At 41.1% G+C, this 27,768-nt stretch overlaps 1 protein-coding gene and 1 long non-coding RNA gene across 6 annotated transcripts in view; one reads left to right on the plus strand and one right to left on the minus strand.

Moving 5' to 3' along the window:
* Positions 1-6,468, plus strand: part of LOC117517734 — a 28,304-nt gene extending 21,836 nt beyond the window's left edge. For all 3 annotated transcript variants that reach the window (XR_004562816.1, XR_004562817.1, XR_004562818.1), the window contains one exon: positions 6,330-6,468. This is a non-coding gene — a long non-coding RNA (uncharacterized LOC117517734). The remainder of the gene's footprint in view (positions 1-6,329) is intronic.
* Positions 1-27,768, minus strand: part of opcml (opioid binding protein/cell adhesion molecule-like) — a 1,180,460-nt gene that overhangs the window by 982,129 nt on the left and 170,563 nt on the right. The window lies entirely within an intron of this gene.

Genomic DNA, 27,768 nt, shown 5'->3' on the forward strand with positions numbered 1-27,768 from the left:
TGCACTTATGGTCATTAACACATGCAGGATCTTCATTGACATACTGTTGTATATGTCACGTTACCACCCACTACCATGTGTGCAATGTTTTTTGTAAATCACCCACAAAGCATCCGCCAAGGCAAATGCTTGGGAAGCCAAAGCAATTTAGCACTCGTTATATGAGATCTTAGTAAATCAGGACCATAGTCCAGGCAATACAGTAACTAATCAATCGTCTGAACCCAGATCATCTAGTTGGTTAATCTTAACCACACTCCACCTCTTTTACCCACTGCAGGATTGGATAGGTGCTAGGCGAAGTCAGGACGTTTCTGTGTAGGCTCTCAGTTGTCCAGGTGGTATCCATAGTAGAGAAGCTTGAATCTTCGACTGGACTGGGTTGCTTGACGCAAGGACATTTCGCTTCAAATCGCAGAAGCTTCCTCAGCTAAAATTCTTGCTCTGGAAGTCTCACTTCTGTCTGACTCTTGTAGAGAAGAATAAAACAGAAGCCAACAAGGACCTGCTTAGAAGGCAAATCCTGTGTCAGAAAACCTGTGGGTGATGTCATGGATGGTTTGTCCACTACACACACAGTCTGCTTCTGTTATTCAGCCAAATAACCAGTTTCCGTGAGACTGAAGACATCCCTTGGGTCGAGACTAAAGACCAAACAACTTTTTTAATTTCCATCCACAGTTTGAAGAGACGCTGCTCATCGCTGGTTTCACAGTTTCAAAGTGGGTCATAGAACAACCAACCTGTGTCTCCTCCCTCCTTGCTGGCCTGGGACATCATAGTGCCTAAGCTGTGCACCAAGTTCCTGGAACCGAAAAAACCTTCCAAGCACCGTTGATGCTGCAGTGGAAACAGTGCGAACGGTTTACCTTTTGGCTCGATCGCAGGCCATCTGGGAGATGGTGCGTGTGAAGCGCTGCCAGGTGGGCATCACAAATGCCAACACTTTGAATTTATAAGTAAACAAGCAGGAAGGAAAAACCAAATCCTCCTTTGGGAGTTTTTGGGTTGTTTGTTTTTTAAGCCCAGACTTAAAAAGAACACAGCTTGAGTGCTGGATGTGCTGGTATATTGTAATATGACATCAACAAACAAGAAAGTGGAAAGATCGCAGATCTTTGAAAGCCCCAGACATCACGGCTTTACGTAACAAGCAGAGACTTTGTCTGAATTAGACACCACCTCATGCCACCTGCTTGACAGCTGCTGTTCTTTTCTTCTTCTCCTCCTCCTTCTCCTCTCAGACTTGAAGCAAAGTAGGCCGAGGCCTTGGGAAGTCCCTCAAGTTACTTATCTCAGCAGCATGGATTGGCACAAGCCTCCCACTTTCCCCACATGAATGGAGTTTTAATAGCATTTGGTTATCGCAAACTCCTCGTGTGTGTAAAATGTTGCACAGGTTTTTTTTTTTTTTTTTTTTCTTTTTGTGACAAAAGAACAACCTCCCAGTGAGCTACATTATGAATCACTTGACAATGTTTGGAAATATATTTTTTATAAAGCTGCACATCTCCACAGTCCCTCTTTTTTGTGTTAAATTTGTGGAGTGTGCACGCAATCTTCCACTGCTGGTATTCTCAATTTGTAAATGATCTTTGTTTACACTCCCTGTGTTTGTATTAACATTCGATTTTGCATTAATGAATATGAATGTGGCTGCCCAAGTGTTGCTTAACTCGCACAGGCTTTTCATTAGCTGTTGCACCGTCACAGAGCAAGAAGAAGCTGCTGCTCCAGCAATGCAAAAAAAAAAAAAACAGCTTTTACCATTTGCTACACGCTTGATCAGTAAATTTTGTTCACATCTTTTATATGGAATTCCTACAACAAATGGAATCTGTGTTGGAAAATTAAATTAAATACGTATTTTTCTGTCGTTACTTCTAATTTGTCCCGCGACCCGATCTTGAACAAATGGTTGAACGTGTGTGCACTTCTAATTTGTGTAGTTGCTGCATTCTCCCTACTCAATGGAACCACCATGGATTCTGATTGGCAATTGCCCACCCAGGTAGGCCACTATTCCACACTCACGTAAAAGTATCCATACATCTGCTGCACCAAGATGGTCATTTTCAGTTGCTGAAATCTGCAACACTGATGCACCAGCTCATTGGCTCATGCTTCATCTTTGGAAGCACCATAGATCTGGATTGGAAACCATCTAGGCAGACCACAGTTCCATCCCCACCACATTGCACAATCCTTTGGCCATTTCCAATTACTTGGATTCTCAACACTGAGGCACTGGTTCATTAGGTCAGACTTCATCAACTGAAGCACTGTGGATCTTTACTGACAACCACCCAGGCAGACCACCATTCCATCCACACCTCCCAAGGGCATCCATCTGCCCACCACACCTAGGTGATATGTGGACATCCCCTTGGCCACTTCCAGTTGCTGTACTCTTCAGTACTGAGGCATCAGCATGCTGGATCATGATACCAGAAAATGTGCCACATCTCCATGGTGTTATAGCTGACACTGTTTCACAATCCAAGTACTATACTATAAGCATGCACTACTGGCTACAAAGTGGGCCCATTACTCTGATCTGATTAACAAAAACAAGCATAACTCAAAGTTCTTGTTCAACACGGTGGCAATACTTATTCATGGACAACCACCTGTAAGTTGCTCTCCCTTTTCAGCACAGGACTTCTTGGATTACTTCCAGAAGAAAATAGAAGACATGAGGTTGAGCATATCCCAGCATGCCTTAATCCAGCCACTACACCCTGCTATTGAGGCGAGTGCTACCACTGAGGTGTTACCTAGATTTACAGAGTTTGACAGTATCTCTCTAGGCGTGCTGACAAAACTTGTAACATCTACAAAAAGCAGAACCTGCTTATTTGATCCTACACCAATAAAACTGTTTAAGGACCTGTGGCCCACTCTTGGGCTGACTGTGCTGGAAATGATCAATCTTTCTTTAACTTCTGGATCTGTTCCTAAATGTTTTAAATCTGCAGTGATTAAACCATTACTTAAGAAACCTAATCTTGACCATAGTGTATTGAACAACTACAGGCCGATATCAAATCTATCATTTTGCTCTAAAATTCTGGAAAAAGTGGTTTCACAGCAGCTTGTGGACCACCTTACTGAGAATAATCTTTTTGAACCACTGCAGTCTGCTTTTAGAAACTATCATTCCATAGAGGCGGCTCTCTTGCAGTGGTTTTGGACAGCACTACAGTTCTGGTGCTGTTAGATCTTAGTGCTGCATTTGATACCATGGATCATCATATTCTATTCAATATGCTGGAGAATCATTTTAGGATTACTGGGAATGTCCTTGCATGGACATCATACGTGACCAGTTGTTCTCACTGTGTTTTGTACAATAACACTACCTCTAACCTTAGTAACATGAAATTTGGGGTTCCACAGGGGTCTGTTTTAGCTCGTAGCTTAAAGCAGATAACCCGTAAGTTGGAGAGGAAATGGCGTCTCACTAATTTAGAAGATCTTCACTTAGCCTGGAAAAAGAGTCTGTTGCTCTATAAAAAAGCCCTTCGTAAAGCTAGGACATCTTTCTACTCATCACTAATTGAAGAAAATAAGAACAACCCCAGGTTTCTTTTCAGCACTGTAGCCAGGCTGACAAAGAGTCAGAGCTCTATTGAGCTGAGTATTCCATTAACTTTAACTAGTAATGACTTCATGACTTTCTTTGCTAACAAAATTTTAACTATTAGAGAAAAAATTACTCATAACCATCCCAAAGACGTATCGTTATCTTTGGCTGCTTTCAGTGATGCCGGTATTTGGTTAGACTCTTTCTCTCCGATTGTTCTGTCTGAGTTATTCTCATTAGTTACTTCATCCAAACCATCAACATGTTTATTAGACCCCATTCCTACCAGGCTGCTCAAGGAAGCCCTACCATTATTTAATGCTTCGATCTTAAATATGATCAATCTATCTTTGTTAGTTGGCTATGTACCACAGGCTTTTAAGGTGGCAGTAATTAAACCATTACTTAAAAAGCCATCACTTGACCCAGCTATCTTAGCTAATTATAGGCCAATCTCCAACCTTCCTTTTCTCTCAAAAATTCTTGAAAGGGTAGTTGTAAAACAGCTAACTGATCATCTGCAGAGGAATGGTCTATTTGAAGAGTTTCAGTCAGGTTTTAGAATTCATCATAGTACAGAAACAGCATTAGTGAAGGTTACAAATGATCTTCTTATGGCCTCGGACAGTGGACTCATCTCTGTGCTTGTTCTGTTAGATCTCAGTGCTGCTTTTGATACTGTTGACCATAAAATTTTATTACAGAGATTAGAGCATGCCATAGGTATTAAAGGCACTGCGCTGCGGTGGTTTGAATCATATTTGTCTAATAGATTACAATTTGTTCATGTAAATGGGGAATCTTCTTCACAGACTAAAGTTAATTATGGAGTTCCACAAGGTTCTGTGCTAGGACCAATTTTATTCACTTTATACATGCTTCCCTTAGGCAGTATTATTAGACGGTATTGCTTAAATTTTCATTGTTACGCAGATGATACCCAGCTTTATCTATCCATGAAGCCAGAGGACACACACCAATTAGCTAAACTGCAGGATTGTCTTACAGACATAAAGACATGGATGACCTCTAATTTCCTGCTTTTAAACTCAGATAAAACTGAAGTTATTGTACTTGGCCCCACAAATCTTAGAAACATGGTGTCTAACCAGATCCTTACTCTGGATGGCATTACCCTGACCTCTAGTAATACTGTGAGAAATCTTGGAGTCATTTTTGATCAGGATATGTCATTCAAAGTGCATATTAAACAAATATGTAGGACTGCTTTTTTGCATTTACGCAATATCTCTAAAATCAGAAAGGTCTTGTCTCAGAGTGATGCTGAAAAACTAATTCATGCATTTATTTCCTCTAGGCTGGACTATTGTAATTCATTATTATCAGGTTGTCCTAAAAGTTCCCTAAAAAGCCTTCAGTTAATTCAAAATGCTGCAGCTAGAGTACTGACGGGGACTAGAAGGAGAGAGCATATCTCACCCATATTGGCCTCTCTTCATTGGCTTCCTGTTAATTCTAGAATAGAATTTAAAATTCTTCTTCTTACTTATAAGGTTTTGAATAATCAGGTCCCATCTTATCTTAGGGACCTCGTAGTACCATATTACCCCAATAGAGCGCTTCGCTCTCAGACTGCAGGCTTACTTGTAGTTCCTAGGGTTTGTAAGAGTAGAATGGGAGGCAGAGCCTTCAGCTTTCAGGCTCCTCTCCTGTGGAACCAGCTCCCAATTCAGATCAGGGAGACAGACACCCTCTCTACTTTTAAGATTAGGCTTAAAACTTTCCTTTTTGCTAAAGCTTATAGTTAGGGCTGGATCAGGTGACCCTGAACCATCCCTTAGTTATGCTGCTATAGACGTAGACTGCTGGGGGGTTCCCATGATGCACTGTTTCTTTTTCTTTTTGCTCTGTATGCACCACTCTGCATTTAATCATTAGTGATCGATCTCTGCTCCCCTCCACAGCATGTCTTTTTCCTGGTTCTCTCCCTCAGCCCCAACCAGTCCCAGCAGAAGACTGCCCCTCCCTGAGCCTGGTTCTGCTGGAGGTTTCTTCCTGTTAAAAGGGAGTTTTTCCTTCCCACTGTAGCCAAGTGCTTGCTCACAGGGGGTCGTTTTGACCGTTGGGGTTTTACATAATTATTGTATGGCCTTGCCTTACAATATAAAGCGCCTTGGGGCAACTGTTTGTTGTGATTTGGCGCGATATAAAAACCAATTGGAAATCACTGTTGCTGGACTGTGGCAAAACAGAAACTAGAACATTGCAATAATCCAATCTGGAAGAGACGAATACAGGAATCAGAGTCTCAGCATCAATCATAGACAGGATGGGACAAATCTTCGCTATAATTCGCAGGTGGAAGAAAGCAGTCCTCATAATATCTCTAATGTGGAGTTCAAAGAACAGCGTAGGATCAAAAATTACCCCAAGGTTCCTCACTTTGTCAGCATGATGTATGACACATGAACCTAGGTTAAGCACTAGCTGGTGAAATTGATGCAAATATCTCACTGGACCAAGAACCATCATCTCAGTCTTATCAGAATTTTAAAGCAGGAAGTTACTAGACATCCAGTTTGTCACTGATGCAAGGCAATCTTCTAAGGATTTTCTGTGGATGAGATTACCAGCAGTTATCGGCATGTACAACTGAGTATCTTCAGCATAGCAGTGAAAGGCAATCCCAAAACCCACAGTATTTGCCCAAGGAGTCATAGATGAAGGGAGAAAAGCAGGGGGCCTAAAACAATCAATCAATCAATCAATCAATTTTTTTTAGTCTGTTCTGTGGAATGATCTCCCTATGTCAATAAAAGTCAGATTTTGTAGAGATTTTCAAGTCCAGACTTAAAACACACTTATTTTCCCTTTCATACGGCTAGCATACTGGAATATTATGTTAAATATGCTTTTTACATTTTACTCTTTTATTGTGCTTTTTAATCTTTTAATTCATTTTAATTAGTTTGTTATTGTTTTGTGTGAAGCGCTTTGAGGTGACTCTGTTGTGATTTGATATAGAAGATGAATAAATTGAATAAACTGAATTGAATATACGTACCTCATCAGGTGGCACATGACATGACCCAAGAGGATGTTACAAATCACAATCTGAATAAGTCTGTTCATGCCCATGTGCAGTGGTCGTGATAACACAGACCTTATGCAAGATTATGACCGTGTTATTGAATGTATCAGAAACATCAGACAATATAGAAATCACCACAGTAGGTGTCGCCGTATTTGCATTTTACTTTGTGCAGGATCCATAGCAGCTTTTGTCATTCAACATGACAGTAAACCATGACAAAAAAGTGGCTTGACCAAGTTAGTAAACAATCACTCAACATTTGGACGACAGACAGGTTGATGAGGTGGAAAAGCATGTTCCAAGATACATCAACTTCATATAAATTGGACATCTTTTGTTTCAGGTGAACTGAGCCAGTGCTACATAATGACACTGGAGTTTTTGTCATGCTCAAAACTCTAGGACAGAACCCCTGATATTAGACTGGGTAGAGTTGTATTCTACCAATACATACACAACAGTACATTTCCATACAGATTTCTGATCAAATCAGCTTATATTTTTGTCAATCATCCCGTTTGACGCTGGTTCAAATAACTGTTTATTTAACAGAGCAATTCCACTTATAACCAATAATTCTCCAGAGAGACCTAGCTGTCTACGTTCAGTGATACTATCCAACTCCAAGACATGACTGTCAGGACTTGGGCCCTGAAGGCTTGGACCTTTGTTCCCCTGAAAAGAAATCAGCACTAGCTGACACTTCTTTCCAATGACATCATGGGGAGGGTGTGGTCTAGTGATTAAGCAGAGCTTAAGACCTCCATCTGGCTGTAAAAATCACTAAGGGCCTTTGGGCAAGGTCCTTAGTGAAAAATGCTATATAAATGCAGTCATGAGTTTGTAAGCTCTTCCCAGATATCTCCTGACCACATAGTCCAAGCTCCTGGAGACATGAGTGTGACAGCTGAGAAATGTGAACCACTCAGAATGTTTGACACTTTCACTACATGCAAACACGTTTTTTGGCTGAGTCTAGGAACTCAATGAAAGCCTGGATCCAAAGCATCATTCAGGTCAGTCGCAAACCCAGACACTCAGATTTCTCACTCAGCTTGTCTAGGGCTGCAATCAGAGCATTCACTCATTCCACAAAAAATGACAGCATTGGCAGAAAAGTTGAGGGCCATGAACCTTTATTAACTGACAAAGGCATCCATGTCGCTGGATGTCTTGGGAGAAGTCAAAAATCTATGCTTCCACTCACATAACCAGTGGACAAAGAAAACACAAACTGTGCAGCTGCTGTGTGTAATATACTGCGTGTGTGATTATCCAATCAACTCTTTTGAGGCTCGTGGCCTCTGCACAATATTTTTTATTGGATTCATCCATCATGTTTAAGATATCACAGAAAACATCACTTCAGAATTAAATAGTAAATATACTGTATTTCCACTGCGCTTTTCCATCTAAGGCCGATGGTCAACAACTTTACGATTCATCTCTCTCTCTCTCACACACACACACACACACACACACACACACACACACACACACACACACACACACACACACACACACACACACACACACACACACACACACACACACACACACACCATTGTCAAGGAACTGGTTGGGACCTTTTTGCTCAGAAATTCCAGTTTACTTGGATGAGGAACATCTTTCACAGACAGTATCTCAGCACAATGTAACTCACAGTGTCTGGAAAATAAATTGTTTATTTTGCACCATCACAGCAGTGTAGGAGTAGGTGGCTCCGTTGGGTTAGAGGTGGACTACCAATATGTAGACTGGGGTTCGAATAACGGAGTCTGTGTACTTGAACAAGGCACTTAATCTAAATCGTCCCAGGCCACCCAGCTGTAAATGGGCACCAGTCTTGGTTATGGATGTAACCTGTGGTGAACTGGCATCCTGTGGATTTGATGGTTCAGTGGTTGTGTTGGGTTGAGACAAAAGGATCCTTGGTTCAAACCCCACTTAGATCAGATAATCAATAAAGATCTTCTCAGTGTGTAATGAACGGCTTGCATGGCAGCACCCTGACACCGATGTATGTGTAACTGGGTGAATGTGAGGCATCACTGTAAAGCCCTTTCAGCTTCTGACAGATGGAAAAGCACCATATAAATGCAGCCCATTTACCAACTTGTTTATGGTGAGTTGTAGTCTCTCATCCACTTCATGCTATGGCATCCTAGGATAAGCACTGCCTTGATGTACCATAGGGCCTCTATAAGACTTACTACATTATTACGTCTGCCAGTGACGTAATAAATTTGTTGGCATTAATTTGTTTGTCTGTTCGCAGGATTATGTCAAAACTGCTGAACGGATTTTGACGAAATTTTCACCCGATAGATATTAGGCCATAAAAGAACCTATTACATTTTGGAGGTGGTCCAGGTCCAGATCCAGATTCTAGATTAAGATTCACTTTTATATAGGCTTTGAAGGATTACTTCAAAACTGCTTCACGGATTCTCACCAAATTTTCATCACAGATACATATTGGGCCATGGAAGAATACATTAAATGTTGGAGGTGATCTGGATTATGACCCGGATTCTGGAACAGTATTTCTCTTTATACTATGCTTTGACGGACTGCATCAAAACTACTTCACAGATTCTCACCAAATTTGCATCACAGATAGATATCGGGGCATGGAAGATTTCACTGAATTTTGGAGGTGATCTGGATCCAGACTGGCGTACATCAGAAATCTCTGATTGTTATCGTAATTTTATGCTTGGCATTGATCCATTTCTTTTCATTGACTTTTATACAAACAAAAGGAACTACGTCATATTTGATAGATATTCTTTTAATCCTTTTCTTTTTAAAGTATTCACAGTCTTTCAGTGTTCGTATTCTCAATTTGTAAACGAGCTTTGCTTACACTCCTTGTGTTTTTATTAATATTCAGTTTTGCATTAATGAATATGAATGTGGTCATCCAAGTGTTGCTCAACTCGCACATCTTTTCATTAGCTGTTGCACTGTCACACAGCAATAAGAAGAAGCTGCTCTGGGCTTGACATCAGCAATGCAGAAAAATAGCTTTCGCCACACACTTCTTCAAATAAAATAAAAAAAAGAACATGGTGATAACCGGTTCTTTTTGAACAGCTGAGAAAGATGTAGACCTAAAACATCTGGCAAACCTTCAAAGAGCCGTTATTGCCATCTCTATGTGGCAAAACAATCTTACATATGATTTTCCTCCAGTATTGTGCAAGTGGTGTGTTGCAATAGCCATGTTTAGCAATGGGAGTTGGAGGTGGCAAGGTGGGGGCATAATAGAGGATATAGCTGCCCCAACAGCTCTGCAGTGGTAAAGAACCACACAGGAACATCTTTTTGGACCACCTCAGCATCTCCTCTGATGCAGATGATGCTTTTCAGCATTCGTACAGTGACATACACAGAAACGTTGTTGTGTTCGCCGCCAGAAGAGGAGGTACTGCTGGCCCACCACCAGAGGGCGCCCTGCCTGAAGTGCGGGCTTCAGGCACAAGAGGGCGCTGCCGCCACGGACACAACCGGGAGTGACAGCTGTCACACATCAACTCGTGACAGCTGTCACCCATCTTCATTTCATCACTCCATAAAAGCCAGATGTCATCTCCACCTCGCTGCCGAGATATCATCTACCTGTAGAGGTAAGGACTCTCAGCCGTTCGTGTGCTTACACATAAGTCTTTGTTCTGTATGTGTTTTGCAGGAGTACCTGTTTAATCTCAGGACAGCAGGAGCTGGTGATTGGGAGCTAGGACTGCATTCCTTTTCCACCTGAGAGATAACTGCATTACTCTGCACGTTCTTGTATTAGAGGTGGAGGTGATATTTCCACCATTGTTGTTACTGGGTGTGCACGCACCCATCTCTTACTGTTTTTGCTCCTCGCCAGCAGTACCAGATCCAACATCCGGAGACTGTGGCCACCTGGGAATTTGGGACTTGGCGGCTCCAGTATTCTCCAGGTTCGGTGGCGGAGGAAATCGTGTGGTTCCGGTTCTTCTCAGGACAGACGTCTTCTATCCTCAAGCCTGCCCACATGTCACCTTTCTAGATTGACTGTTTGCATAAATTCTGTAATCATCTGTGTTCTGGTTGTGCTTGTTTCACAACAGTAAAGTGTTCATATTCGACTCTTTCATTGTCCGTTCATTTACGCCCCCTGTTGTGGGTCCATGTCACTACACTTTCCCAACAAAAGTGCTTTCATTGTTGATGGAATTGCTTATAAAATTTTTGGAACGTGATGTATGTAGTGGCACAGGTGACACAGAAGAAGGTGTGTAAGTCCTGAGGCCCTTCGATGTCAGTGATTATCCTCAGATTCCGGAAAGAGAATCAGATGAGAGTCTAAGACCAAAAAAAAAAAAAAAAAAAAAGAAAAAGAAAAAAAGAAAAAGAAATGGTTTACTTAATTTAAATAAACAAATCATTACGGAACGTTTTTTTTTTTTTTTTTTCTTAACCCTCTGGGATCCAAGGGCATTTTTTGGACAGTTCACTCGCCTGCATAAATGTTGTATTACTGCTGTTAACAGCTCTCCCTGCATCCCACAATCAAGTTTTATGTCTCTTTTTTCCAGGACAACCTGTGCTTTCAGAATATATGTTGTTGTTGTGTTTTATAAGTGTAATAAAGGATTACAATCAAAAATAGGCAAGGAAAAAATAAAGCGAAAAACAATTTTCCACACACATTTATTCAAAACACACAGCAAACTATAATAAACTGTTTTGACACTTTATAAAGGTAATTTGAGGTCTTGTGTGAAAGAATGTACAACAAAAAGGTTCAAACAATAAACACAAATGCACATTTTGAACAATATATACAAAATGGTCTATGCGCTTTGTTATTTTGATATGGTAAACAGTGCTTTACGCTGAGAAAGCAACAGAGTTATCTAGTAACATTCACATGCAAACTAGTGGAGCAATCCTGAAACTTACACACGCTTTGTTTGAGCATGTGAGATTGTCATCAGAGGCTCTCCGTCTGCTCCTGCTTTCACTTTCGCTGTGCGTAATGGCGCAGGGAGCATTGGAATAGTATGTACTCATTGGAGCACCCAGGGGCCTATTCAAACGGGCCAACTAGTAACACATCACGCTTTTCACGTGAGGTGAATCTGCCCTACGATTGGATTTTGGACACTTACATTGCGCACGTCATCACACAGCTTCTATGAGGAGTACAAAGATGGCCGATGGCTGGCTCGAAAGTCTGTGGAGTTAACTTTTCAGTAACAAAAAAAAAAGTTTCTATCTCATATCATTTAAAAGTTATTTATAATTTAGTAAAACTTGGTCTTCGCCGCCGTATATGGCGGTGTCGGCCCCAGAGGGTTAATACATGGCAAAGCTGTTTTATTGTCAGGCCTGTATTGTGCACTGGATTGGATAGTGCTTGCAGTGTGCTCTGCACAAGTGCAATATCTAGGAAAAGAAAATACATATATTGGATTGACAGATACTCAACATTAAATGACTCAGACCTGGGTTAAAACAAATAAAAAATCTTGATCAGGACATCCCTCCTACATATCGTTAAACCCAGCTCCTGATCCCACTGAGCTCCCGCCTCTGCAACAATCATATCATTACAGTGGTCCCTCGTTTATCGCGGGAGTTATGTTCTAAAAATAGCCCGCAATAAGCGAAATCCACGAAGTAGTCAGCGTTATATTTTACAATTATAGATGTTTTAAGGCTGTGAAACCCCTCACTACACACTTTATACACTTTTCTCAAACAGGCATTAACATTTTCTCACTTTTCTCTCGTGTGTAAACACTCTCGAAGTTCAAACCTTAGTAGAAAGATAAGACCAACCTGTTTTCAGGCCCAAACATTTTTTTTTGAGAAAATAGAACGTTTTCCTACAAATAATTATGATGGCTTTTAGAACTAAAATTTATTTTTAACGATCAACCCACGAGCTTGGACACAAGAAATTATTAATAGTGACTGACCAGTATTTCACAGTTCCTCTGATCGCGCCTCTTTGTCCTGGCGTCGCTCTTTTTCCACTGAGTCACACCTCGGTGCAGGTGTCTTTTTCCGAGTGAAGAAGACAGTTATGGGTAGTTGTTGGCGCTCTTTTTTCCTTCGGGGCGAGAAGATTCTTATAAACAGACATGCAGAACACAATGCGCGTGCTCTCCCTTCGCGGTGATGCGACCGGCCTGCTTGATGAGGACGCAGAAGACAATGCGCTGTAAAAAAAAAAAAAAGCATGCAAAATTGGACTAAAAAAATCCGCGAAACTGTGAGGCCGTGAAAGGTGAACCGCGTTATAGCGATAAACCACTGTATATAAGAAACTAAGGCTGCATACATGAGATAAGTAGCAGGTGGTGCATCAAACTGTGTCTTTCCATGATGTGCATTGAGAGTAAAAAGAAGTCTGAATTTTCTGGAAAATGACACTTTAATCCTTTTTTAATTTTTATCAGTTTATTTTATGGCTGTCTGGTTTAGGCCTTTATCTTCATGAAACTACCTGCATTTTTTTCCCCGTCAAATTTCTATCCAGATTTGTAAACAAAACATATTTCAGCCAGGAGTGCCCAGAAAACTGATAAGGCGAATAATATTTCACTGCAACAGGACAGCTTTGATACTCAAGACACTGCACGCACGGACCTGACAGCTTATAACTACTGTGGCTCAGACAAAATGCAGCTGGCAAAGTTTGTGCCATTTTTGCTGAATATTGCCGCACATTACAGCTGAAAGTAAATAATTAATATGAGATTGTCAGCTTTAATCTGAGAATAATTACATCCAAATGAGGTGAAGGGTGCGTGAATTACAGCATTTTTAATGGATGGCATCCCATTGTTAAGGAACAAAAAGCAATAATAGAACTGTCTGCTGATCCAGGTGTGTGCTGTTCCCTCATTATTTCATTGATATGGTTGCAGATAAAAGGTCTCAAATTGACTTCAAGTGTTACAGAGCTTTTGGTGCTCAGACTAATCAGTCACAGAGCATAAAAAAAAAATTATGGCTCATGTTCACAGGGCAAGAAAAAGTTGATAATTCTAAAAATTACTGCATGTGGGGATGTGAGGAAAGCCACCAAAACACATATGGCAAATCTGAAGGACTTGAAATCTTCCTTGGATTTACCTCCATCATACTAGAGCACGAATGCCATACAAGTGGTCATTTGAACGACAGTTGTGTCATTCGTGCCGCATTCTAACCGCACACGAATGCGGCACGAATTCACACGGACAGCACGAATGTAGAGAACAGGCACACTGCAGTCGTACTGCTGTGTGACTGATATATATATATATATATATATATATATATATATATATATATATATATTATATATGAACATTGTTACATGTAAATATGCCAGATTATAGCAGGATGCTAATTTCCATCCATAGTCCCAGGAATATAGAAACAGACTAAGACCACACAACACACCAAAATAAATTAATCATGACAGGAAAAACAAAACAGAATATACATAGAAATATTTACAATTCAAAGTAACAATAATTGATAGTTAATAAGCAGCCGACAGGTGGAGGAACCAGGAGAGTTTTATGATGGGTGTTGAGGTGCAAAAGTACTGTATTAAAGTGACAAGTGCAAAGTGCAATAGTGCTTCAGTGCCTGGTTGTAATTGCACATTGCCCAATACACTCATTTGCACATGCACGTGTAAATATTGCAGAGGGTGTCATACACAAGTTTATTGTGTAAAGACTACTAAACCGTTTAATAAAATAAAATACACAAGGGCATTGTGTACATATAACTGAAAAAGAAACTCGAGTGGCTCCCGAATGGCATTCGAACTGGCATCCAAAATGGCAACCCACCAGCATTCACAGCAGTTTGACCTGCCGATTGTGCCCCCAATGAGTCGGAACACCTGTGCATCCTGTTCGTGGCATGCAAAGGAAATATTGTATTGTGCAAAGTCTATGGCAAACAAATAAATATAAAATGGTAAATGGACTGCATTTATATAGTGCTTTTCCATTTGCATCAGACGCTCAAAGTGTTGTGTGGGCCGCTGAAGAGGAGGTACTGCTGGCCCACTACCACCAGAGGGCGCCCTGCTTGGAGTGCGGGCTCCAAGCACGAGAGGGCGCCAGACCCAGAGGAAGTGACAGCTGTCACTCATTACTCCAGCTGTCACTCATCTACACCACCATATAAGCCGGACTGCAACTCCTCCTCCCCGCCGAGAAATCGACTACCAGTACTAAGGTAATTTCTCTGCTGAATTTAAACTGTGACTTACGTCTGATCTGTTTGCAGCCGTTGTCCTGTGGTGCCCTTTCAACTGGGTTGGCGGTCAGTGAGAGAAGCGACGTCTTCGCCTCTCACTCCATCCAGATAAGTGGTTCCAGGAGCTGCTAGTGTGTTCCTAGGTTGGAGGTGGAGGTGCTTCCTCCCAACTGTGTTTGGACTGTTAATTACTGAGTGTGCGGACTCACACTCACACATCATCTTTCTGTTTTCTGCCAGCAGTACCAGGGTCGACAGCCGAAGACAGAGGCCACCTGGGGACTCGGGACGTGGCGGCTCCGGTGTTCTTCAGGCCGTTGGTGGTGGAGGCCGTGTGGGACGCGGCTTCTCTCTCGTCGGGCGTCTTCTATCTTCGAGCCTGCCCACACGTCACCTGGTGTTTATTGACTGTGAATATTAAGACACGTTTCGTTGTGTAATATCACAACATTAAATTGTTACCTTTTGGCTTACTCATTGTCCGTTCATTTGCGCCCCCTGTTGTGGGTCCGTGCTACGACACCTTCCCAACACAAAGCGCTTAATAAATAATGCCTCACATTCACCCCGGATCTGAGGGTGCTGCCATACTAGGCAGCTTACTACACACCGGGAGCAATAGGGGATTAAAGACCTTGTCCAAGGGCCCTTAGTGATTTTCCAGTCAGGCTTTGATTTGAACCAAGGATGTTCTGGTCTCAAGCCCAATGCCTTAACCACTAGACCATCACCTTGCTCAATCACACTGAATACACAGTGTGTCACAGCGCGTGAGTGCATCATGGAGACATGCTAATGTGCAGTGCAGCTGTCTGAACAGGTTCTAACAGCCATGTTATATTACAGATACATCCTCTGACACATGAGGTGGACTGACAATGGATGTGTGATATCATGGACCGCATGATCGGCATTAACACACACTTAAGTGGTTGAGTACAGACAAAACTAGCCAGCGTGACTCTTTCATTTTATTTATTTTATTAGAAATTGTCACAGAGAAGCGCTGCATAAAGACAGCACTGCATTTGGTTGCTTTGCAGTGGTTGGTGGTGGTGATGCTTGCAAAGTTGTTTATTTTCTTTTTATCGTCCTTAAATCTGGCATAACTGCGTAACTATAAATGACTGTTCTCCACCCTTCCGTGTTGGCCATTCAGACATCTGTGCCACATTTCACTAGCAGTTTTACCAGCTCCAGGTTTCTGTCAATAACAGACTGGTGGAGTTGACGTTAAATTTGCAGTTTGTCATGTTCTGCAGCAACGAGTGCAGCACTGCTACTGCGAAAACCCTATGCATGCAGAACATGTTGACACGTCCACCTGGCTCCTGATTGCAGCTCAGCTGGAAGGTGTTGGACAAAGTAGCCCTGCCTGCGCCCTAAAGCTGATAATAATCATCTGCCCCTGCAAAGTATCTCTGCTCAATGCCACAGGTAGGTTAAGAACAGCCTTTCATATCTTTAATATGATGCAAGCGCGCCGGTAATAACAGCTGTGGGTGTGCACGTTAGTGATCAGATGTCCGTAATAATCTAATCACACATGCACTCCACTGATGCAATGGACAGGGAACCCTGGTTTACATGTAATTGGTCCATGGGTTGGATGTCATTCAACACCCAGCAGTGTGACATGGCAAGTCCTCAAAAGAGCAGAGCACAGCGTTCGCACTGCCACGCTCCCTCACTTGCTTTCCACCTAGACCTCAGGTGGCAAGTACAGCATTGGATGGGCATTATGCTTATTCCTGCTGCATTCTGCCGGCATTGTGGGGTTTCATGCTGTGTTGTTTTGATTCTTTGTCTATTTTATTCTGTTTTTATTTTTTCATGAGGGAAAGTTTATGTCCACATTCGACCTGCACTCTGGGTAGTTGGATTCGGGAGCTGCTGCACTCTGAACTGTGCAAATGTTTCGAGCCAGCTTAGTACCACATTCGGGGTATTCGTGCAGCATTCACACAACCCCTGGCAAAAATTATGGAATCACCGGCCTCAGAGGATGTTCATTCAGTTGTTTAATTTTGTAGAAAAAAAGCAGATCACAGACATGACACAAAACTAAAGTCATTTCAAATGGCAACTTTCTGGCTTTAAGAAACACTATAAGAAATCAAGAAAAAAGATTGTGGCAGTCAGTAACGGTTACTTTTTTAGAACAAGCAGAGGAAAAAAATATGGAATCACTCAATTCTGAGGAAAAAATTATGGAATCACCCTGTAAATTTTCATCCCCCAAATTAACACCTGCATCAAATCAGATCTGCTCATTGACATTGACCCTATGCCATGACATTGACCCTATGTGTCTTTTTGCAAGGAATGTTTTTGCAGTTTTTGCTCTATGGCAAGATGCATTATCATCTTGAAAAATGATTTCATCATCCCCAAACATCCTTTCAATTGTCCAAAATATAAACATAAACTTGTACATTTATTGATGATGTAATGACAGCCATCTCCCCAGTGCCTTTACCTGACATGCAGCCCCATATCATCAATGACTGTGGAAATTTACATGTTCTCTTCAGGCAGTCATCTTTATAAATCTCATTGGAAAGGCACCAAACAAAAGTTCCAGCATCATCACCTTGCCCAATGCAGATTCGAGATTCATCACTGAATATGACTTTCATCCAGTCATCCACAGTCCACAATTGCTTTTCCTTAGCCCATTGTAACCTTGTTTTTTTCTGTTTAGGTGTTAATGATGCCTTTCGTTTAGCTTTTCTGTATGTAAATCCCATTTCCTTTAGGCGGTGTCTTACAGTTCGGTCACAGACGTTGACTCCAGTTTCCTCCCATTCGTTCCTCATTTGTTTTGTTGTACATTTTTCGATTTTTGAGACATATTGCTTTAAGTTTTCTGTCTTGACGCTTTCATGTCTTCCTTGGTCTACCAGTATGTTTGCCTTTAACAACCTTCCCATGTTGTTTGTATTTGGTCCAGAGTTTAGACACAGCTGACTGTGAACAACCAACATCTTTTGCAACATTGCGTGATGATTTACCCTCTTTTAAGAGTTTGATAATCCTCTCCTTTGTTTCAATTGACACCTCTCGTGTTAGAGCCATGATTCATGTCAGTCCACTTGGTGCAACAGCTCTCCAAGGTGTGATCACTCCTTTTTAGATGCAGACTAACGAGCAGATCTGATATGATGCAGGTGTTAGTTTTGGGGATGAAAATTTACAGGGTGATTCCATAATTTTTTCCTCAGAATTGAGTGATTCCATATTTTTTTCCTCTGCTTGGTCTAAAAAAGTAACCGTTACTGACTGCCACAATCTTTTATTCTTGATTTCTTATAGTGTTTCTTAAAGCCAGAAAGTTGCCATTTGAAATGACTTTAGTTTTGTGTCATGTCTGTGATCTGCTTTTTTTCTACAAAATTAAGCAACTGAATGAACATCCTCCGAGGCCGGTGATTCCATAATTTTTGCCAGGGGTTGTACATAGCTATATGAATTTGCACGGCATTCATGCTCTAGTGTGACGGGGCCCGTCACACTAATTCCCGATTAGAATTGGACTGTGTAAAAGAAATAACGTCTGCCTGTTGCTTCACCAGTTACAGCTCCACAGCTGAGTGGCAAAAAGAAAGACATTTTGAAAAAGATAAGAATAAGATCTAGGATAGATTCCCCCAAGGGCTTTCTCACCAGTTGAACTTCAGTTAATTTATTTTTAGCAACTTCTTTCTCATTGCTGCCTTGAAGTTGTGACCAGCGAAGTATCCACCAACCATCCACAAACCTACCATCCTTGGTTCTCAAGACCAAGCACCAGTGGCTCTACTCTACTCTATTCTACTACTCTTCTTTTTTTAGATATACCTTAGTATACACTAGTAGAGTTCTACCTTAGAATTGGAATGTATTATAGAAGACATACCTTACTGAATTTTCATGTTCTTTCAGTCATGGCAAGTGCAGTGTTTAATACCTTTAGTGTTCTCTTAGGTGTCTTGGTGGGCTCCCTCAAAGGTTTACATCCAAATTAGGCAGACAAACACCCTCAAATTAAAACTGGCACTAAGGACTACCAACCCACCCTCATTATTTGTGTTTAACTTTAAAACACTCATTAGGTCAGTTCTTTGAAGATCTGCTGGTGCAGTGCATCACTGCATCATTCCCCGATTTCCCAACCCAAATCACGCTCCTTGTGAGATTTCACCCAGACAGGTTCAGGTCCGGTGCTGCATTAAGATCTCCGTTTGCCATTGCTTTTTTTTTTTTTTTTTTTACTGAAATTGGAACAACTTTTGACCACTGTACAAACTGAAACTAACCTTTGTTACCATTTTTGCTCTTTTAACCCCATAACATTCCATCATAGATAGTCCAAACTATACCTTTTTGGAATAGTTGAGGAAAAATGATAACATTTTCAACATGCTTGGAGCATTTTTAGATTTTGACCTGTGTGTAATTCTTCATTGACCCCTAACTGGCTACAGCTACCAAACTGGGATGGTTATACATTTTTGTGTAGTCCATGGTACACTGAGGCTGGATTCTAAGTGTCGCTCGGCCACCTTCATTGGTACCGAAAACCTGCTTGACCCATGGATTACTAGGTTTAGAGACAAACAGCAGCTGTCATAGGTCAAACGAGACAATGATCCCGCTGTCTACAAATAGAGAGAGGTGGGAGGACGACATGAAGACGTGGCCTAAGATAACATATGGTAGCATTTTTAGCTCCTTTCTTAACTCTCGCTTCAGACAGGGAACCAGTGAACAATCTGAAAGGCTTTGAGGTGCATCAGGACCTGCACAGTAATAAGGTCGGTCCTGTTCTGCTAAAAAAGGTCTTGGGACACAACTTATTTATCTTAAGGCAGACGTAGAGGCCCTGATCACCGTCCCTGTGTTTGAGTTTCAGCATCAGGTGAATACAAACAGCAGGGTGTTCATGCAGCGCAGGTCAGGGCAGATCTCCAGGTGGGTACATTTTGTGAACTAATGTGACAGAATACATGTGAGCCTTCATTAAAATAAACTCTAAGACATATTTTTACATCCCTCTAGGTCCAGTTGACACTGATGTGTCTGTCTGCAGCTGGTTATCTGGACACCAACTGAGCACCTGGAGTTGGACATTTCATTTGACACATTCTTTACAGACCCATGAAATACCTGCAGAATTTCTACTTTTCTCACATGCTTCCAACATTAGTGGTTGAATTTGTTGGAACGAAGGTTCTGCTCTGCCCCAAATATCTGAATCTCTTAAAAATACAGTCATTACTTTAAAGGTGTAATGTGTGTTACAGACAACAAAAGAGCACTGTATAAAGGAAAATAAAGGATGGAAATAAGACACTTTCAGTTTTTTTAATTGTTTTATTGTATATTTTTATTGTGACAAGGAAAACAGTTTAAATAGAATTTCAATATACGTTCCAAATAAAAAAAGTCCAAACATTATCTGTTATGTACATGTCACATTTTCCACCATAAGCGTCACAAATAATCATGATTATTCCAGAGGGGGTAACAGCCACTAAATACTTATTTGATGTGTTATTTGATACGACTCTTGGGCCCGGGCTCCCATTTCTCTCGGGGTATGGCTTTCAACCAAAGCTTCCTCCTTACAATGTTCTTGGCATCATTTTTGGGGAAGAGGAAGTACCTTCTTTTGATCCCTAGCTCCTCGTCTCCGCCTCACTGGTTCTCACAGCCAGGGGCTTTGCACCAGTTTCCACTATAGCCTCCTTTCTGGCGATGGATCTTTGGCAAGAATGTGATGAACTGCTGGTGCCACTGGCTTCAGACTGAAGAAAAAAAAATAGAAACAAATATGCATACGATGGCTATTTCACAGACTAACCTTTGCAGGGATGGAAAACTGTCCCTATACATAAAATTTCAGTTTAATTATTTGAGTAATATAACATAAATCAACTTCAGCTCCAAGGGACAAAAAAGTTCATCACACCTATCTCTGCTTTGAAAAATAGTTCAACACACCTGTATCTGCTTTGAGATCAATCTTTCCTTCAATAAGAAGCCCAAAATGAAAATGCAAGCATCATTGGTGGTGCCAGTACTTCTGAACAAGACTGCAGCTGAGTGGGGTGACAGAGAAACTACTGTGCAAATTGGTCACAAAACTGAGAATACATAATGCTGAAGAACAGTCTGATAAGCCACAAATTTGTCATTTAAATTAATGGGATGGCTGAAAACTCTGCTTCGCCTCGTTGAATGGTATGTTCCAGCTTTCACCAAATTAAATATTCGTTCCATTGAAAGAATGTAAAAAATATTATTTGTTTTATACGAGGTTTGTTAGAAAACTATCCGACCTTTTTATTTATTTTTTTTTAAAACTATATGGATTTGAATCATGTGCGCTTGCATCAGCCAAGCTTGAACCTTCATGCGCATGCGTGAGTTTTTTCACGCCTGTCGGTTGCGTCATTCGCCTGTGGGCAGGCTTTGAGTGAGCACTGGTCCACCCCTCTCGTCGGATTTTCATTGTCAGGGAAATGGCTGAGCGATTGGAGCAGCGCTGAATCAAATTTTTCCAGAAACTGTGAGAGACAGCCAGGTGGAAACCATTTGGAAGATTCAGACGGCTTTCGGTGAGGATACTCTGGGCGTCACACAGATTAAGGAGGATTACAACCGGATTAAAGACGGCCCACACTGGCAGAGAGCGCGCCGCGCTCCAAGCGGCCATCGACAGGCTGAAACGACCAGATCATTTCCAAAGTGAACGCTGTGTTGATCCGGGACGTTGTCTGACTACCAGAGAAATTGCAGAAGAGGTGGACATCAGGACTTTTGCGGCACATTCCACTGTTACAGGAAATTTTGTAATGAAAGACGTGCGGAGGAATTCACGCGTCGGGACGGAGCCGCAATGGCGCACAACAAAAAGCACGTCCGTGTTGAAAACCATTCGGAAGAGTCAGATGGCTTTCGGTGGCTTTTCAGTCGAGTGAGTATCCGAGAAATTGTGTAACAGCTGGGCATGTCACAACTTGTCCTGTGAGACTTCCAACACGGACGTGCTTTTTGTTGTGCGCCATTGTGGCTCTGTCCCGACGTGCAAATTCCTCTGCACGTCTTTCATTACAAAATCTCCTGTAACAGTGGAATGTGCCACAAAAGTGCTGATGTCCACCTCTTCTGCAATTTCTCTGGTAGTCAGACGACATCCCGGATCAACACAGCGTTCACTTTGGAAATGATCTGGTCGTTTCAGCCTGTCGATGGCCGCTCGGAGCGCGGCGCGCTCTCCGCCGGTGTGGGCCGTCTTTAATCCAGTTGTAATCCTCCTTAATCTGTATGACGCCCAGAGTATCTTCACCGAAAGCCATCTGAATCTTCCGAATGGTTTCCACCTGGCTGTCTCTCAGTTTCTGGAAAAATTTGATTCAGCGCTGCTCCAATCGCTCAGCCATTTCCCTGACAATGAAAATCCAACGAGGGGGGTGGACCAGTACTCACTCAAAGCCTGCCCACAGGCGAATGACGCAACCGACAGGTGTGAAAAAACTCACACATGCGCACGAAGGTTCAAGCTTGGCTGATGCAAGCGCACATGATTCAAAGCCATATAGTTTTTGAAAAAAAATAAAAAGGTCAGATACTTTTCTAACAGACCTCGTATAGCAGCTAAAATAGTTCCTTGTCATTTGATATTTTATTAATTTATAAACAGAAAAGGGACTTACATTTTGGTGTTCCACTGTAACGTGTAGTCCAGTGATGCTGTGCAATGACTTCAGACTTCCATAAAAAAAACAAAAAAAAAAAAAACACAAGACTGTAGTTCCTCAGTCTAGCCAAAAATCATATCAGCGTTTCACGTGAACAGGTCTTCATGCATCCAGACAGCTTACAGCGGAGTGGATTTTGTGTGTGTGTGTGTATATATACAGTGAGGAAAATAAGTACAGTGGTCCCTCGTTTATCGCGGGAGTTACGTTATAAAAATAACCTGCCATAAGCGAAATCCGCTACATGATTTCTACGAGGGATGACTTGCAAAATTGCAGGGTGTTCAAATACATATTTTCCTCACTGTATAGTACATATGCATGTAACCTGAACAGCCTGTTTTTTGTTCAGACTTGTGTTCATTCAAAGTACATTAGATGTGATACAATTTTTGATTACAGATGTTCTGTATGTGTATTTTAGACAGGAAAGTCTCCATTTAGCTTATTCTTTTTTCTACAATATTATCCCTGATAAAATTTGACAATATATTGTCAAAGTTAAATTTTCTTTTCTTTAGAAATTTGTTTAGGATGTTTTTCCCCCATCCCATGTGGGTCTACAGCTTTTCAGATAAATATTAGCAATCATTTGCTTTGAATAAAATGTGCAGAATTAACAATCACAAGAAACTGACTTATAAATGATTAAATATATACGGACTGTACAGAAACTTTCTTTTCATGATGGTAGAACAAACTCCAGAATTTAAACACGCTGTGCCGCTGAAATAATTTTTTTCAGACACAAACGCACCTCGGTCCAGGTCCAAATTGATCAAAATGCAGGTGGAACTGTCTATTATCCAGGATAATGATCATTTGTAAGAAAAGGTGGTGGGTGAACAAACCATTCTGTGTTTTGTAAGCGGCTTATATCCTCCACGACATTGCCTTCATTGTTGTTGTCATCCCCTGACACCTCTGCTTCATCCTCGTCTTCTGTTGCATAGAGCTCGAATATAAATGGGCCCCCTCATTATTTTCACCGTCGCTTTGTTCATCAGGAACTTCCTCGTCTTCTTCAAAAACAATCGATATGTCATGTAAAACTTTGCTATAATCGCTCACTATGCCTTCACTGTCCGTGTCTGCCGTGTTGGTAAACAGATCCTCGCATCCACACCTTTACCCGCATGACGTCACATCCATCGCAGCGATGAAGTAGGTCAATCTCGGCGGTGGTAAATACAAGGCTTGAGGCTGTAATTGCTGCCAAAGTTGCATCAACAAAGTATTGAGCAAAGGGTGTGAATACTTATGTATACGTGGTTTGTTAGGGTTTTTTATTTATTTTTTTAACAACTTTACAAAAAAAAAACTTGTCATGTTGTCATTATGGGGTGTTGTGGATAGAATTTTGAGGGGAAAAATGAATTTACTCCATTTTGGAATATGGCTGAAACATAAAATGGGGAAAAAGTTGAAGTGCTATGAATACCTTCCGGATGCACCGTAATTACCCTCAAAATAAAGCTGACAGTACGTATTAAGAACTCATCCTCTATTTGCTTTTCACACCAATATGCTGTAATTAAGTCAAATCCATGAACATGCACTGGCGCAGTGCATCCACCACCCTGTGGAGCTGACCTGGGTTATATGTTGCAAAAGACAGATGAAATGCTTAACAACTATTTTGAATCTGTATATTTGTACATATAACTGCAAGAGTGAACTCATGTGGAGCCTTCTTGTGTGGTTTTGTAGCTCCTTTGTTGCTGGTTAGCCATCAGCCCTCCCCTGCCCCCCAACTCCCTACTGCAGCACCTGAACCAATCTTCTTCCCCTGCAGACTCAGTTATTGGGCATCAATGGCAAATTGGGTGGAGATGTTCCACCTTCCCATCTGATGTGTTTGGCAGTGCAGAGAGAACAGCCACCCAGTGGTGCAAGCGGGGGAACGCTTCTCCCCAGAACAACTATTTTTATCCATTTCCCCCCACAGTGAAACTAAAATGCTAATCTGCAGCAGCATCTCTTTGAAGTGTAAGAGGATACTTGAGGTGGATTATTTATGGCCATATAGCTGCAGTGTTAAATCCCGTTAAGACTTTCAAAAACCCCCTCACGGTAACTTCGGAGGACTGGCAAACATAAATAAATAAAACTGCGGACATCGAGTGACAACACCTCGCTTTTCCTCTCTTTATTAGGCGAGACAGAGAGAATGAATGGGAGATGTACACAGCAATAAGGGAGGAGAAAATGCTTTCACATGGGATCACACCTGATAATTATCCTAAATATGTTGTCACGTGTTTGCCCCTGAAATACGGCTTGTTAATGATATGCTTGGCCTTTGCCACGGTGACACAGCATTACGCAGCGCCAATTGATATGGTAATGCATGATATGTTTATGCACACACACACACACACACACACACACACACACACACACACACACACACACACACACACACACACACACACACACACACACATATATATATTCATTTCAAAGGGGCAACAACAAATGCCTGAGATGAGCACAACATTGGGAAAATGGGTCACTGCTGCTAAATGTTGATAGTGCTACTTTGCCCCCCAGTGGCTCACAAGCTCAGTGCAGACGAGGAGCGCTTCATTATCACAACCTTCAGGCTGTTGGACTTTCTTCTGCAGAGTTGAGCACGCATATCCATAGACGGCATGTGTGCTCTTATAAAACATATGGGTTTTGATCACATAAGGTTCAAACAGCACTTCAAATGGCGTGATAAATATATGTGCTGCATCTGTGTTCGTGCAGTGTCACACCAGAATTAATTTCTATATCTGACATGCTGCTTTTAGAGAATCATACCAGTACTGCAACAGTAAATGAGTCATGAATCAAACTGAGCTGGCACGGTGCACCTGTTCGAAGCTGCAGTAAAAGCTGCTATTTTGTAAAAAAAAAAAAAAAAAAAAAAAAATTATATATATATATATATATATATATATATATATATATATATATATATATATATATATATAAAGAATTAATGAAATAAATGCTGTTATCTTGTGTATGTGAAATAAGGTTCATAAATTTAAACATCAACAAATGCAGGTAGAGATTAAAGACAACATCCAGGGATGTCCCCAAACTAATCACAACAAATCAGTGAGTGTGACATCTGTCAAATGTTGAAGAACAAACATTAACAGATAAGCATCAATTATCCTTAATCATCATTTATCCTCCTCTTACATACGTAATTCAAATCATTCCATTTTGTTTTCTAGTCCTGATGTCAACAAAAACATCCACTAGTATACAAATAATTATTTGCTTTATATGACACCTAAATAGATCCTTGTCAGCTGATAATTTACTTAAAATTAAGACAGGTGAAAAAGTAAAGTATTTTCAGGAATATATTTTGTACCCAGAAAGTATTCACAGCACTTTTTGTCAGGCTTACTGAAATGGCGTGGCTGGACATACATGCAGGATTCAGATGTCAGCAAAACAGGGTTTAATGAAAGCTCAGGCTGGGTTCAGTACACAGGTAGTCAGACCAAGATAAGCAGCAGGATCTGAAGCATTAGGCAGAGACCAGTGGTGGGCACTGCTAAGCAAAAAATTAACTTCGATAACAGATAATCAGCTAACTGAAAATTTATCTTTTATAAAGCTAAACCGATAAACCACCCACAAATTTATCGGAAGCTACAGATAACCGATAACTTCCAGTATTGTCTCCGGTACACTTGCAACTACCAACAAGCTGATTTTGAGTTTAAATACCACAATCACTTCTGGTAGCATCAAATGCGACTACAGACCCAAAGAATGAGTCAGTGCTTCTGTCTTTGTGTGCCCTGCCCACTGCTGGAAGCTCCTGTTTATTACAACAGCAAAGCAATAACAGCGTTGCCGTGAAGCGGAGGTCTTGGAAAATAAAGCAGTGCTGACTTATGGTTTGGTTTATAAATAAGATTAATACTGATAGAATAACTCCATTAATGTCAATTCTGTCATTTGTACAAAGTTAAAACATAGCATTTATTGTTTAATGTTGAATAATGCATTAATTCTGAAGTTTTGTAACAAACACAGACAGATCATAAAAGGATTATGGGTAAATGAGCCTCCGCTAACACTAATTGGTTGACTCATTCATTCTATGTAAAAACCAACAAGTTAATGTGACGTGACGTGTGTGTTGGCATTTACATATAAATGTGCTTTTGTAAAATATGCCATTTTTTTATTTGTAAAAAAAAGGCATTTTCAAAAAAAAAAAAAAGCCAAGTTGTAATTAGATAACCATCTGATATAACCGGTGTCAAAATAAATAGAACACTGCCATAATCTACTGGTGCCCACACGCTCAGTACTTAAGCTGGGCTAACACTGTGTGAGTTTTGGCCCTTTTGAGCCAATTTTTCACTTGTGCAAGAATTTTTTGGATCGCGCCGAGTTTCAGCTTAATCGCGCGTCCTGCATAGTGTAGTATACATGGAGTAACAAGCTGCGTTTAACCTCTCACGACCACCTCCTGATTGGCAACCGTATGGTCAGATGAAAATCAAACCTGGTTGATATTCTGGTCAGCCGTCGTGAGGGTATCCTGCTGCTGAAGCTCTACAAGCGTCCAACCTCTTGCACTGTGCATGTACAAACACCGATGCGGAATTGGAGAGAGCATAAACAGTGATCATCTCTTTGGGAGAGCAGCTTCTGGTTGTTTTCCCCCCTTTCTTCAACTCATGTAGTCTTGTATTTTTTTTTTTAAACTTTGATGTCTCCCATTGAGAGTTTTTGTAAAAATAAGAAATGTAAATAAAGTTTGAAAAAAAAAAAGCTGCTTAGTCCAACGTGTTGTTTTTGAACGTACAATGTGAGCAGTCCAATCACATCAGAGCATCGGGCCATATAGTGTGAGAACATAAATCATATGCTCTGAACTTTTACACCGTACAGTTTGAGCTGGAGCTGAGTACAATGATTGAAAATATTGTACAGTGTCTGCCCAGCTTTAGGGCGAATACTGCCATGAATACTACTGACCAGTAGATGGCAGTAGAGACCGTGAAAACTTGCCAAAAAAATTCCAGATAATCCGTGTCTGCTACATTTAAGATGCGTGGAATTTAAAAAACACAAACTGAATTTCAGACATCTTACATATATTACTC

The sequence above is a fragment of the Thalassophryne amazonica genome, chromosome 9 (assembly GCF_902500255.1).
Source record: "Thalassophryne amazonica chromosome 9, fThaAma1.1, whole genome shotgun sequence".
Taxonomy (NCBI): domain Eukaryota; kingdom Metazoa; phylum Chordata; class Actinopteri; order Batrachoidiformes; family Batrachoididae; genus Thalassophryne; species Thalassophryne amazonica.